This window comes from Emydura macquarii, unplaced genomic scaffold (assembly GCF_026122565.2).
Source record: "Emydura macquarii macquarii isolate MOO-44397 ecotype Brisbane River unplaced genomic scaffold, CSIRO-AGI_Emac_v2 contig_2184, whole genome shotgun sequence".
In the NCBI taxonomy this organism is placed as follows: domain Eukaryota; kingdom Metazoa; phylum Chordata; order Testudines; family Chelidae; genus Emydura; species Emydura macquarii.
The window spans coordinates 2,618,961-2,634,599 of NW_027132321.1; the positions used below are offsets into that span (position 1 = coordinate 2,618,961).

General features: G+C 41.5%; 1 protein-coding gene across 4 annotated transcripts in view; it reads right to left on the bottom strand.

Moving 5' to 3' along the window:
- The window catches only part of RAP1A (RAP1A, member of RAS oncogene family), a 64,414-nt gene extending 49,056 nt beyond the window's left edge, over positions 1-15,358 (bottom strand). Inside the window, exons 1-3 of one of the 4 annotated variants that reach the window (XM_067558811.1) lie at positions 15,203-15,358; positions 13,924-14,080; positions 12,992-13,041 (exon numbers count right to left, since the gene is read on the bottom strand). The gene's annotated coding sequence lies outside the window, so the exon portion shown is untranslated. The remainder of the gene's footprint in view (positions 1-12,991; positions 13,042-13,923; positions 14,081-15,202) is intronic. The other 3 variants (XM_067558809.1, XM_067558813.1, XM_067558810.1) reach the window with 3 other exon arrangements.
- Positions 15,359-15,639: the final 281 nt, after the last annotated feature.

Here is a 15,639-nt window from a genome sequence, read left to right on the forward strand (position 1 = left end):
CTCTCTACATGACAAATCACAAGCAACTAGAAAAGGATATTCTCACCAGTTTTAGTACATGAGATGCTTGCTGCATTCCAAAAAGAGCTCACAGCTTAAAACGCTTGTTCAATATATGTCCTGGAGATTCTCAGTTTTGTACATCTATCAGTCCTTTGGAGTACACAAGATTTTAATTTCTGTGTTAATTGTCAGTATCTACAATATCCTTAATTTGCACCGCTCTTAGGAGACATTTTAATCTTCCCCACTAAACTTTCAAAATTAAAACGTCCATTAAATCATATTTTCATGAATCACTTAACAAATGTAAAATTGTAATTTGAGACTCTGTAGACCATGGAGTTGTTTTGAAAAGGATTTTTTCAACCCTCAATCCATATAGATGCAGTTCACATTACAACTAGTTTGGCAATAAAATGATAGCATCAACCACAATAAACTAAGTTTCAGCCTTCAAGCTCCACGTACATGACTTATTTTTACTGAGGTAGCACCCAGAGGCCCTGATGTCCACTAACATCACATTCAGTTCCTCTACAAATTACAAAGCTCAACTAATTTCAGTATTAAATTGACTAGTGCTTCATCTTATGTTTATAGTCAACTTTAAACAATACAGGACAGTACATACAAAACACAGAAACTGCAGTAAAAAAAGCCATACACAATCAGCACCTGCACCATTCTGAGACAATACCTTCTTAGAGCACACACTGGCCATCAGATAGGTTTCAATGACATTCCCAAAAATGATTTTTTTACTACATATGGACTGTAATAACCTTATAAGACATTTTCAGTTAGGTTAAGAGCCTGATTATTTGCATAAATGTTCCATGTGAACATGCAATCTGGGACAGCTAGCACCTGCAAGCTGCAGCTTTAATCTGACCTACATTATTTTTCAGTTATTGCCAATTACAATTAGTGTCAAAATAAAGCTACAACCCAAAACAACCAAAAGCATGTTATTTATTTATATGCATCTACACATACCTTCAGGCATAGTAACCAAGAAGAATATTCAACACCTGACAATAATGGATCAAGTTCCATGATAACCATGCTAAAGTGTCCCTGACACGGACTGATTTCAAGACCTATTAGGGCTTGAAAAGAAAACTAAATTGTACTACAAATTACACAGTGGACTATTTTACCTTTAACTATTGCATGCACTTACACTTCATGGCAGGTGGCATATATTATACTACCTTGGATGTCAGTTGTCTGTAACTATAGGGTTTGTCTGATCATCCTCTCCCTAAACCTCCAAATGTATTCACATTAGAGAAGAGAATGCTATAAAAAGGGACACACGGAGAAGGGCCCATTTGAAGTTAATTCAATAAATTGAGCTCATCTCCTCCTCTTCCCACGCAGGCCTTCCTAACTTAGTCAACACTCCACTGTAAGCTCTATTTTCAAGTAATTTATCCCAAAAGGTACATGACACCATCCACGTCAACCACATGAAACAGCAGAGCTCATCACAGCCTGGTTTCCTGAACCACTGAGTACCCAAAACTCCAACTGAGGTGAATGGGAGCTGTGGGTGTTCAGAACTTTGCCTCCGTTTTTAATGAGGCTAATGATGATCTTGGGGATAGTAGTAGGGTGCCTAATGGGAATGATGATATGGAGGTAGACATTACCACATCTGATATAGAAGTCAAACTCGAACAGTTTAATGGGACTAAATTGGGGGGGCTGGATAATCTCCATCCAAGAATATTAAAGGAACTAGCACATGAAATTGCAAGCCCATTAGCAAGGATTTTTAAGGAATCTGTAAACTCAGTGGCTGTACTATATGACTGGAGAATTGCTACCATAGTTCCTATTTTTAAGAAAAGGAAAAAAAGCGATCCGCATAACTACCAGCCTGTTAAGTTTGACCTCAGTAGTTTGCAAGGTCTTGGAAAAAATTTTGAAAGAGAAAGTAGTTAAGGACATCGAGATTAACAATAATTGGGACACAATACAACATGGCTTTACAAAAGGTAGATCGTGCCAAACCAACCTGATCTCCTTTTTTGAGAAGATAACAGATTTTTTAGACAAAGGGAATGCAGTGGATCTAATTTACCTAGATTTCAGTAAGGCATTTGATACGGTTCCACATGGGGAATTATTAGTTAAATTGGAAAAGGTGGGGATTAATTATGAAAATTGAAAGGTGGATAAGGAACTGGTTAAAGGGGAGACTACAATGAGTCATACTGAAAGGTGAACTGTCAGGCTGGATAGAGGTTACTAGTGGAGTTCCTCAGGGATCAGTCTTGGGACCAATCTTATTTAACCTTTTGGTTTCTGATCTTGGCACAAAAAGTGGGAATGTGCTAATAAAGTTTGAGGATGACACAAAGCTGGGAGGTATTGCCAATGTAGAGAAGGATCAGGATATCATACAGGAAGATCTGGATGACCTTGTAAACTAGAGTAATAGAAATAGGATGAAATTTAATAGTGGAAAGTGCAAGGTCATGCATCTAGGGACTAAATAAGAATTTCTGCTATAAACTGGGGACGCATCAGTTGGAAGTGACAGAGGAGGAGAAGGACCTGGGCATACTGGTTGATCATAGGATGACTATGAGCTGCCAATGTGATGTGACTGTGAAAAAAGCTAATGTGGTCTTTGGATGCATCAGACGAGGTATTTCCAGAAGAGACAGGGAGGTGTTAGTACCGTTATACAAGGTGCAGGTGAGACCTCATCTGGAATACTGTGTGCAGTTCTGGTCTCCCATGTTTAAGAAAGATGAATTCAAACTGGAAGAGGTGCAGAGAAGGGCTACTAGGATGATCCGCGGAATGGAAAACCTGCCTTATGAGAGGAGACTCAAAGAGCTTGGCTTGTTTAACCTAACCAAAAGAAAGCTGAGTGGAGATACGTTTGCTCTCTATAAATACATCAGAGGGATAAATACCAGGGAGGGAGAGGAATTATTTAAGTTCAGCACCAATGTGGACACAAGAACTAATGGATATAAACTGGCCATCAGGAAGTTTAGACTTGAAATTAGACGTAGGTTTCTAACCATCAGAGGAGTGAAGTTCTGGAACAGCCTTCCAAGGGGAGCAGTGGGGACAAAAAACCTCGCTGGCTTCAAAGCTGAGCTTGATAAATTTATGGAGTGGATGGTATGATGGGAAAGCCTAGCTTGGCAATTGATTGATCTTTGACTACTGGTGGTAGATATGCCCAATGGCCTGTGAAGGGATGTTAGCTGGGTGGATTCTGAGTTACTACAGAGAATTCTCTCTTTGGTGTCTGGATGGTGAATCTTGCCTACATGCTCAGGGTTTAGCTGGTCGCCATATTTGGGGTTGGGAAGGAATTTTCCCCCAGAGCAGATTGGCAGAGGCCCTGAGGATTTTTCCCCTTCCTCTGTAGCATGGGGCATGGCTCACTTGCTGGTGGATTCTCTGTACCTTAAAGTCTTTAAATCATGATTTAAGGACTTTAATAACTCAGTCATAGGTCAGAGGTTTATTACAGGAGTGGGTGGGTGAGATTCTGTGGCCTGCCTCATGCAGGACGTCAGACTAGATGATCATATTGGCCCCTTCTGACCTTGGAGTCTATGAGTCTCTGAGGACCTCTGGAAAAATCAGGCGGTGTGACATTTAGAACATATGCAATATTGCAATGTAAGTGACAAATGTATATGTTCTAATTCTGACAACATTTAACATGGGTGATATCTTTGGATCCAACAAATACTTTAACAAAAAAACAAACATTCCAGCAAGCCTCTAATCTGCGATTTCAGCCACTCAAAAATTAAATACAACTGGCGTGTTCTCCTGTAGTACTCTCACAAGCCGCAAATGGTTATGCAATGTGGCTGATTGACAAACACAGTAACTGCTACTAGGTGTAACAAATTTCCAGAATGTAGTCCCCTCCAACAGCATTTGACACAACAGTAACAATTAACTACTATTCACTCACTCATTCCAGTCCCTCAACACATATATTAAACACTGAAGCTGCATACGCATTCAACAGTCTTATTTAAAATGATGCAATTACATAGATCTGCTTCAGGCATATTACATCCGTCGCTATGATCCTTTCAGCAACTGCCCCCTTTAGGAGCATGAAATGCAAGTAACACAAATGACTGTGTTAACACAGAACCACTTTTGCCAAGTATGAGCTTCTGCAGGCAACGTAGACACAGCAAAGCCACAAAGTTCCCGAAGTGAGTTCGGCAACTGATTAAGGATTTAACCATAGCTGCAGTCCTCAAATGCATCAGAAAATGTAAAAGACAATGGCTGTTTTTTAAAATGATATAATTATGCTAACGCATTGGGCATTAACTACAAGATAACAGAGCTGAAATGCCGGTAAAGCAATACAAGCTCTGCTTATTGAAAAAAACAAAACAAAAAAACAAATGATCAGGCCCCAAAATCATATGTATGCTATGTGCTCACATATGAGGATAAGTACAATATAAACACCTAGACAGACTCCATAAGGGTAATCCATTTTCCATGCGAACAAAGGACTGAGTAGTGCAAGACCCAGACTCAAAAACTTCCTTTCTCTTTTAGTAGTGTCCTCTTATGAAAGCAGTAAAGTAAAAGACAAGCTATTATTGCTCCGAGTAGAGGTAGGCAGCATCGATACACAGAAATGTTTCACTGTAGTCTAATAATAAGACCTAATAATAATAATAAGGGTTTGTTCATTTGTGCTGCCTTTTATCCAAGGATCTCAAAGCATTTTACACACATTGAGTTAAGCCTAGAAACACACAGACTACAATTCACCTAATGTAAATCACCACTGAAGGCCTCACTTAATTAGGCTAAGCAGCTTGCACATTCAGTTGCAAAAATGATTTAGCAAAGATTCATTTTAACTTATTAAAAATTGTAAATGATATGCACCTGACTAATAATTAAAGAAGTCTGTCATTAACCATCTCTCAGGTTAATGGAGTAATTCTTTGCAGTGCAGATCTTATTTGTGTGTCAGGGATTCAAAAGGTCACTTTTCAAAAAAAAAAAAAACAGATTAAGCTCTCACTTATACCAGTGCCAACTGGAAATATTCCACTGACTTCAGATAAGAACTGAACTTGACCTCAGTTGAAAACTGACTTCAGTGGAGGCACTCTGGATTCACACAGTAATACAGAACAGAGTTGGGCTTTAGATTTAAGAAGGACCTAAAAGCAGGTCAGTCAAATTCATTTTTAGAAAGAAAAGGTTAGTCAATTACCCTATATACAAATGATCTTACCCTCACCCTACAGGAAGAGTCAATATTTTAAATCTGCCTATGGCACCCATTAACACAGTGATGAGTGCAGTATAAAAACCTAGAAAGATTAAATTGTCTAGGTAGATTAGACACAACATTAAACACAAAGTAAAGGGCTGATCCAATAAATAGGCAGACTACTCTGTGGTGTTATAGGGACATGAAAGGCACAAGTTTCTCTGCAGGTTTTGTACCTCATTTAGGTACAAATCCTAAAATTACTGTAACAGAAAAAAGCTAGCAAGGAATGTATATCCCATGCCTCATGTTTCCAATCTGTTCTCTCTGCGCATTTGACAGCATTTTGTATAGTTATTTTTCACTGTTTCCAGGGTAGGTTCTGTTTCTCCTTAGCTGCAAAGACCAATAAAGCTAAACCAAAACAAAATGATTACTGACCAAAAATAAGCCAACTCTCCACTTCAGCCCTTTACCCACCCACATACACCATTGCAAAATGAGCCTGGCAATGAGCTTTAAAGGTAAACAAAAAGTTTCTGTCAAACCAGTGCAAGTTACAAATGTAACAGTCAAGGACTCCTCCCTAAAAATCCAACCTACCCAAAGTCTCTTCATGTTAAATGCATTAGCTAGCGTGTGTGTCAGATAGCCTTAACTACCATGGTATCATGTGGGGAAAGGCAGTCTCTAAGAAACCAAGGTCTGACCCATTTAAAGATGTGACAGATTAAACTATGATTTTATACTGCCCCTGAAATGAACAGGAATTAGCACCTGGAACACAGATATTATGTGCATCAGCAAGAAACATCAGTTACCAGCAGCCGGTCAGCTATACCCTAGAACAGGAGAAGTTTTACCACCACCTTCTATTCAACCTTCTCACACCCCTCCATAAAAGGAGATTAGAGAAGAGGCAATCATTAACCAGATTATCAGTGACTTCGGGAAGCACTGACAGTCCTCTAATAATGGGCTTGTCAGCCTTCCATAAGGTTCTTATCAACCACCAGAGACATGGACCCAACTCCAAGGCGGAAGCTTGGGACCCCATGCCCCACTACTACAGTAATATCAACTGAAAGCCAAGCAGTGAAGCCCCTGCTCTCCATAGACGCTAAAAGCTCCGTCTGATCTAATTGATCTTATCCTCAACATAAAACAAAGACTCCTCATGGTGAGCAATGCTGTGCTTCCAAAGATTGCAGACAGCAACCATCTGCCCAACCATCCCCCACTCAGTCTAAACCCACAGACCAGAATCTTCTGGATGCAACAGTGGAAGGGAAGAGCCTCAGCTTTTCAACCCAGCTAGTCACAGCATGAGATAAACAGAAACATTGTAATTAGTCACACTCAGCCTGAGACTTTGGCCATAGATGCTCTAGCCATCTCCCCCACCTTCCGTCTGCCTCAGCCACCAGCATACCATGGTGACCTGTCAGCTGATAACAAGGCATTTGAGTTCTACTATACTGATATTCATGGACAGAGAATTATAAAGTCCTACTAGACCACCAACAGAGCAGTTTTGCTGGCTGTACAGAAATTGTCCTTAGAGCAATGTGACACCAAAGTGGTTTCAGAAGCCTGCGATATGGGAACAATAAAATAAGTCATCTGCCCTGATGGGAGAAGTGCAGCCCAACCTCAGTACCCAAGAGGTAGTAGTTTGTCTATGAGAACGGCCTGGCCCTCTACCCCCTTCCACCTCCATAAAACAGGACTCTTCAGATAAATGGAGTCAACCAGCAACAGTGAAAGTCCTGTGATTGTCATGGTAGTCATAACAACATACTAAATAGTTTTATACTGTTTGAATAAACTGAAAATGTAAGATCTACGGCCTAAATTTTCAAATTAACTAGTAATTTTTGAGGGCCCAACTTCAAACGCCTTGAAGGAGCCTAGCTTTAAGGGAGCAGATGCTGAGCATTATCTGTAAAATCAGACAACTTGAAGATGTCTCAGTTTGGGCTCCCAAAGTCACTAGTTACTTTTGAAAATATAGGTCTATGCAACTGCATCTTAGTTTAATTGGAGTGGAGAGAGCTAGGGAGGAAAGCCATTTGTCAAGCATCCACAACTGCCTGGAGATTTTTGAATAAGATGCTTTTAAGAGTCTACCTAAACCAATCATGTATAAACTCCTTTAATGACTTGTCAAATATTCTCAGTTTCCAATGCTACAAGGTAAACTGGTCATAAAGTAATTAGCTATCTGCTTTATCTACCAAATCAGGTTTAGTATGAAAGGTTGTTTTTAGCACACGCCAGGCAATATACACAGAAAACAAGTTTCCAGCTATAACCCCTCAGAACCATTTCTCTATAACAAATCGCATCTGACCTGTGAAGATTCTCTGTTGTGGCCTGCTTAGACAGTTATTAGGAAAAACATGATCAAATCAATTCAAAACATATTCATCTAGGGCCTTACATCTTAGATTAATGCCATTTAATCTTGTAGGTTTTTTTCCCCAAATGCAGGCAATTCTCTCTGACACAGAATTGGGACAACACAATTTATATACTATAACCAGGTTTTATCCTGGAAGTCTTACATTATAACAACGAATACTATTTGGACTAGTAAACATGATATTTCACATGGTACCTGTGGAAGCAATATATTACATGTCCCTTTTTACATCAACTTTTTTTTTTTTTTTTTTTTTAGAAACTTAAATTGATCAGACAAACACAACCTATTATATGTTGCTGGGGGGGCCGGGGGATTAGAAAAACAACCTTTATAGAATAGATAAATTAAGATCAAACTATAGAAAGTAATCCCCTTGGTAAAATTCATAAAGGATGAACTATGCAAATCTAATTAGGAAGGACAGAATTAGACATGTTCAGGGACATCTTCACAGTTTTTACCAAGCATGGTGTTTTACCACAGTACTGCAGAAGTGGGGCATTGGGCCTATGTTACTGAGTTAACCTCAGTCAATGGAACTACATTGGTTTCACTCTCAAGTCTTGGAGTCAGAGTCCAGAAATGTTGTGGAAAAGGTAGCTCCCTGCAAAAGTGCTTCCATCCACCAGCACTTAGGATTTTCCATGGGAACACATGTTAGCATTCAAAGAAAGGGTGGAAGAAAAACAAATAAAGGCCCCCGAATGAAGGAGTAGGGGGATCTTTAGGACCATAACTGGGCACAGGCCAAGCTCAGATCGTGAGAACCTCCACTTAAATCGTAAGGGAAGGGTCACCAGAAGAACAAACCTCAACTGGGTATTTTGTTTTCTCTAATTAAAATAATTTGATGCTCAAAGCTTGAAACATTAAACGACATCCAAATGAGCAACCATTTCTGCAGTAACTGCTTATATGCCCAAGGATACTTTTATTTTTCTTCCAAAATTAACCCTGAAACTCAAGAAATGATCTAGCCATTCTGACATCCGTTATTTCAACTTAAAATGGAAAAGAAGATACACTAGCAAATCTAATGGATGTGCAATAAGATTATTTCATGTCCCCTAAACTAAAAAATTCTAAATTTACTCAAAAATAAAAACTCAACAAGATAAGAAAATAAAGGAGTTGTGGTCTATGACTTAATGACAACTTCTGTTCTTGTTGTCCAAGTGTGAAGAAGGGGGAACAAGTTGATTGTTTCTAATTGTATAGATTTAAGAACTCAACCATGCTTGAAAACACTACACAAAATTATTTCCCTTCTATTGGGCTGATCTAGTCAAAATCATGGGGATTTATCAGTAGTGTGTGTCACATGTGCATGATTTAAAAATTCATCTTGCACAATGTTTTATGCTCTATTTGAAATACAATGAGCTTCATTATATTTGCAGTTAGCAGCAGAAAGCATATTACATTTTCAATCATATCCAATATCAGCAAAAAGCTGATAACGCTATATTCCCATTCCATGGTATATCTTTACATAAAGAGACCCTTCATTCTTTGTCCGCACTGCACTTACTGTATGAGGAAATAATACAAACTCATTTGAAGTGTGGGCTTTTAGGAAATTAATTGGCATTACTGAGCCAAAATGGTAGTTTAGCAAATTAATGAAATATTCTCAAAGCTTGGTTGCCACCCACATGAGCTATGACAATAAATAAATAAAAATAAATAACTTCTCTGGGTATGGCAGCTGAACATAGGAAGATTGGATCAAACATGGTAGATGGGTAAGATTCAGTTTTCTTTCCAGCTTGTGACACCCTTATTTATGGTAGTTGGTGGGATGGGAGAGGGAGGGGGAAGAGGAGCATGCACACAAGGGCCTGGTACACACTACAGAGTTAGGTCGATGTAAGGCAGCTTACGTCAATCTAACTCTGTAAGCATCTACACTAAAACGTCACTCCCACCGATGCAACTCGCCCACTTCACCAACTTAATAACTCCACCTCCGCAAGAGGTGCAGTGCTCTCATTGATGTAGTTAGGTAGACATTGCATTGCTTAACACTGACTGTTGCTGCCTTTCAGAAGCTGTCCCACAATGCCCCACACTGACAGTTAAATAAATCAGTGCAAGTGCTCCTGGTGAGGACATGCACCGCCGAGACAAGGAGTGTAATGTGAACATGCAAAAGCTATTTAATTACTGCAGTGGCTGTAAGTTGACGTAACTTAGGTTGGTTTAATTTTGTAGTACAGACTTGCCCAAAGAGTGTCGTTCCCAGGATCAGAAGCTTTCACAAGTTATGTACACAGTTGGCTAATTAAACCAAAAGTTAACTAAGAATCATAAGGTTCACTATACACTCCCATACAGAGAAGGGTTCACTACAGTTGTGCTTTATTTCTTACCCTTCTATTAAATAATGATAAACATTTCATTTAAGCTAAACCATATGAACATAAAGGTCATGAGTTTATTCTGCATTTGGACAACTGCATTCTTAACTAATAAAATACCTATTTTACTGGCATATCAAATCAACACTAAAAACATAACTGCTACAAGAACACATGCAACTACAGCTAAACCGTTATCTCAGTATAGGCTACTAGACAAGTTGTCTTCAACAGAAGGAAAAGAAAAAATTTTAAGCAGAGTGGAAAAAAAGTCAGTATCTACCATTTAGCTTAGCATAAAGAGACTTCAACAAACTGCACTCTAGTGAGAAAAAAAGCCAGCTAACTTCCCTTTACAAATGCAAGTATGCCTACAATGAAAAAACTATCATCTATCCAGATACAACCCTGGGATCAGTTGACTCGAGTTACCTATCTCCAAAGCCCACTTCTTGTAGAACCCAATATATACAAAGTCACCACAAGTGCTTAAGGAAAATTGAAGTTCATGCCACCTCACATTAGAAAACACAAGGAACATGAATAAATGCAGAGACCCTCTATATTAATAATAATCTAAAAAACACTATATTTATTCACTTGAGTCCCAGTCCTGCAATCAGATCCACAAGTGGACCCATGCACCCATGCAGAGAGCCAGTGAATTGTCTTCAATAGGGCTTCACGGCACATGATGGATCAGATTGTAGGACTGGGAACAATTCTGAGTTGTAAGTAGGTATCTGCGCAAACAGCATCCCAAATTTTATATATGTTCAAAAGATTCACTTCCTGCTTCACTAAAAATAGAGACATATTTCTTAAAACCAAGATACTAAGATTTTTCTTTAAACAATTAAATTAGTGATTGATTACTTAATGTTGTATAAAACTAGAGACAACATTTCTGGAAAAGAGTGAGCCTATTTCTAGATCAATTTAAAAATATATGTAAAATTGCACTGAATACATTTACTTTCCAGATAACACATCAAGTACTCTACATGTGGACTTAGTACAGGACAGAAATACTACTGTGCTATATTAGTACATACTAATTTTTAGGCTTCATTATTCACGAAGACTGTGTTTCAACGTACCGTTAAGACTTAGACATTATAGTATGCTCACGTTATATTAATGCCATCTAACTAAATTTAAGTTCTTTAGTTATACCTGTAATGCCCTCCTCCTGTTAGGTGAAGATGCATCAAAAACACCACAAAATAGTCTACATATAGCTGTATATTTGAAGCCTTTGGTTTCAATTCTAAACTATTCTGACATACTGTATAAGCACCAGTCTCCAAATGAAAACATTAACAGGTCACTGGAACTACACTGTGCTAGTAAATCATGCCCTGTTCAGCACGTGCTCTTCTCAAAAATCTGACCAAAAGATACCTGATCTAAACACCACCAAACTGAAGCCAAGAAACAACTACATATTGTGTATTTGGTTTAATTTGAGCCCTCAAACCCAACATAACCTTTGCTCTCCAAATACCAAGTGGGTCTACTAAATGCTATAGAAGTTTTGCGTTTTATGTAGCCCCTGGTTTAATGTAGTTCAGTTACAAGCTTTTAGATTCAGCTACCCTAAATTTATAAATGCCATGGGAAATAGCTATGAAAATAAAAGGCTAAATCACTTTACTGTTGATGATCTTAGTCTGATAGAACACCAGTATTCCCCCTTGTCCCTGTGTGTCATGCTTTGATGAAAATACTGTGTATGAAAATAGATTGTTTTTAGACTCAGTATGTGAAAACACAGCACTTCCTGTCTCAGCTCCACCTTAAAAACTACACATGCATTCTCTTTTTGATTTCTGCAGCTAGTGTTTCATAACCCCTGCTATCAAAAGCAATAGATGGGATGTCTAAGGGACAAGCTGTTAGAAACTTGAAATATCAATTCCCTAGTTCATAACTCTGCACAAGAAAAGTTTTGTTAAAATACACTGTCACTCTTAAGGCAACCATGTCATATTAAAACGATGGCATTTTTATCTGTCACAGCTATGAATAGACTCAAATATTTTTATTTATAACACTGATGTTTTCCATAGCAACAGGACGTGAACATGGCATTCCCAGTGTAATGAAGTCACTATAGCAACATGATAATGATGTCAGAATAATCAGAAAGTATTTCATACTTCGGAGATGGTGTGCACATTAGCTGTGTATAAATTAAAAAGTTACAGATACTGCAAAAACTAGCCTGTTCTGCTGTAAATTTCCTTCACTTAAACTCACAGAAACAACATAATGGTACAGAGTTTTTTTATTATTAATCTGTTACTTAGTGACTTCAGTCCTTCTTGTCTCACAATTTCTGAAACATCCATACTAAACATATTTCACCTCCTGAAGAGTCTTCCATGGTCAACTGGATAAATAATCAAGTGCTTTCCATTAACAAAGAAGGAGAGATTTTTCAAAATATTATAGATCAAAATAGGGCAGTTGACAATTCAACCCTGACCTTCCTCAAGTAACACAAGTTAGATTATTTGATACCGCTAAAGTTCAAACACATTTAGCGCCACATTTTAGACAGTGAACAATTCACAAAGCCAAAATTGCAAACTATCACTATATTTAAAAGCAATTTAACAAATACAAACACAAACAAAAAGTTGTGGTGCCACATTTGCAGATTATTGAAAATGAAATAATTTTTTTAAGGTATTCATTACCTGTGGTATTTGTTTACTGCTGGCAGTTTATCCCAGTATATGACAAGTCAGTTTCATTTTTGTTTCTAGTCAATTTCAATTTCTGGTTCTCAGGCATTAACACAAGACTGCAATGTTTGGTTACAAACACTGCAAAGAAATATTTAAACTCGAACTCAAAATGATCTGCAATTACATTTAAAAATATATATTGGCAATCTTACTACAGCTATTAGGTTTTGTCAAATTTCCTGAACACAAAAATACTCACTGGATTTAGACCTCAACAGTGTGCCTTCAATGTGGATAATTTTTGCAGCTCTGTGGAGTGGAAAAAAAATTAAATTTGACGGTGTATGGAGACGTATAGTAGTTTTTCTGCTGAATATACTAAAAATTACTGGAAAAACTACTATATTGGTGATTCTTGTGGTAGTCAACTCCCTATTTTAACAGTTTTAGAGTGATGTAGATAATGCAACATAACCCATGCCCAATAAATCATGTGATGTTTAGAAGTTTTGGTGCCAAGCAGAGGTACATGCTATTCTATGTATGTGCCCAAAGTTAGCCAAGAAAAAGATTCTGAAAGAGTCCTACAAGTCAGAATTTAGCTATCAGTAATGAAAGCAGCCCTTGAAAGATATTCTTTGACGTGATATACAACCCAGACTTGCTGAGCCATAACTTACAGAATAGAAACAACCCCCTTCACCCTCATGTTTAAATAGAATGGCACAAGCCAGGGAGAGAACAAGATCCTCCCTGAAATGACATCTCCAGAAAAGTGATGTTTCCAAAGGAAATGTAAGAAAATGTTTCAAAATAGGAAGCGCTATAAAGACATGACCGTGCAAATGAAAAAAGAAAAGAAGATGCTCTTTTCCCCCTTCACCCACTGCCCAAAATAGCAATCTGAAGCTAGCATGTTGCTCTGAAGGCCTTAATAATTCAGGTAACAGTTTTCTGTTCTTTTGTTCTAGGGCTACAGAAAACTTCAAACCCATACTGGAGAATAGTTTACAAACTGTCTCAGGGTCCGGTCCCAAACTTTCCCCTTCAAATTCAGGGCAACAGGGACAAGAAAATAAACTGACTACGAATCTAACATTCAGACACCCAAATCCAAGTATCATCCACTTCAAATAGATCTTTCCCACACAGACCACCTACGCCTTGTCTCATATATTAGCCCCAAGTTACCTTCAAGGCCCAGGGACGAGAACCACAACAGCTTTTTATGTCCTCTTGCTAGGCCTTTGGGAGCAATGAGATGGTCTGCTCCTTCAACTTGGGGTACCTTGGCTCCCTCTTCAGTTCTGGGCTGTAAAGCCCCTCTACGACTGAGAAACACCCCAGACTGCAGTGATCAGTTAAAAAAAACAACAACAAAAAAACTTGGGATTTTCTCAGGCCAATTACACAACCTGGGGAGAGTTTCTGCTACTGCAACACTGAACGTATCACTACTGAAAAGGCAACAGGAAGCGATAAAGAGTCCAGGAAGGAGGTGGGTACGCCAGGTTGCCAGACAACCTATCACCCCCGCAGCCCCAAAATAGGTAAGTGCAGCATGGATTTTCCCTTCCTCTGGAGGTCTGAGAGACACTGGGGAATTCCTGGTTTCACTTCCCCCTTTGCCATGACACTAGTATGCCTTAGGTGGGTCTAGGTCGGGTACGGGAGAGTGGCTGGGGGCAGTAACTCAGGGAACGCACAGAACTAGACTGCTAGGCCTGGGCACTGCCAACACAGGGTCGGGGCCACCCCAAATACACCGGCCACATTCAGCTCCAACCAGGCGGATGGGAGGCCCATGCCCAGCGCCCATCCCCACGCCCTACCCCAGGGAAGCACCACACAACCCTTCCTCGGGCCGGTGCCCCACACACATCCCTGCCCTGCCCTGCCTCCTAGTGCCAGTGCCAGCGCCTGCCCCTCCAGGGGGAACCTGCCAGGCCCGTCCCAGGCGCCCCCTTCACCCTGAGGGTCCCTTGCCCGCCCCTGTTTTACCCTGGGGGCAGGCACCCCACACCCTCCTCCTGCAGGGCTGGGGGGGAGCCAGTGCCCCCCCACACACACTCTTTGCGCCCCCAGGGCAAGCACTGCCACAGCGCCAAGGGGGGCACCCCCGGGCGTGTCCCTGGATCACCCCGCTGCCCTCGACAGGGGCCGTGTCCCCCAGTTACCCTGCCGGGCCCGGCGGGGGGGGGGGTGGTGACCGGCCGTGCCCCTCACGGCGCTGGCTCCCCCTGGCTGGGGGAGGGGGGGCAGTCCGCCTAGGGCCCCCCAGCCCTGCCCCCGGGCCCCCCGGCCCCTCTGCCGGCGAGGCGAGGCGAGCCGGCCCGGGAGTGACGGCTCCTCCTCTCCCCGGGGCCGGGCCTCGCGGCAGGAGGGCGGCTGGGCCCCGGTGCAGCGGGGAGTGCCCCGAGCGGAGCGGGCCGGGCCGGGCCCAGCTCAGCGCCGCCGCCGCCGCACTCACCCGCCGCCTCCTTCCGCCCGCCGCTTGCGCTCGCTGGCTCCGCTGCGGGGCCGGGCTCGGCGGCTGCTGCTGCTGCTGCTGCTGCTCTGCGCGGCGGCGGCGCATCCGCCCCGCCCTCCCCAGCCCCCGCCTCCGTCTCCGGCCCCGGACCCGTCCTCGTCCTCCTCCCCCGGCCCGGCGCCGGCCTGGGGAGACGCCAGCGGGGCGGGCCCAGGCCCCGGCCCAGAGGGGACTCGCCAGGCGGGAGTCGGGAGAGCTGGACGGGGGCGGTCTGGAAGAGACAGGACCGTTGGAGGCGCCCGGGGATTTGTGGGTGGGGATGGTCGGAGGGGTCCAGGGCAGTGGGGGGCAGGCAGTGGGATCTGGAGGGGACAGGGCCCATTGGAGGGGTCCAGGCGTATTGGGGGGCTGTGGGATCTGGAGGGGATGGGGCCAGG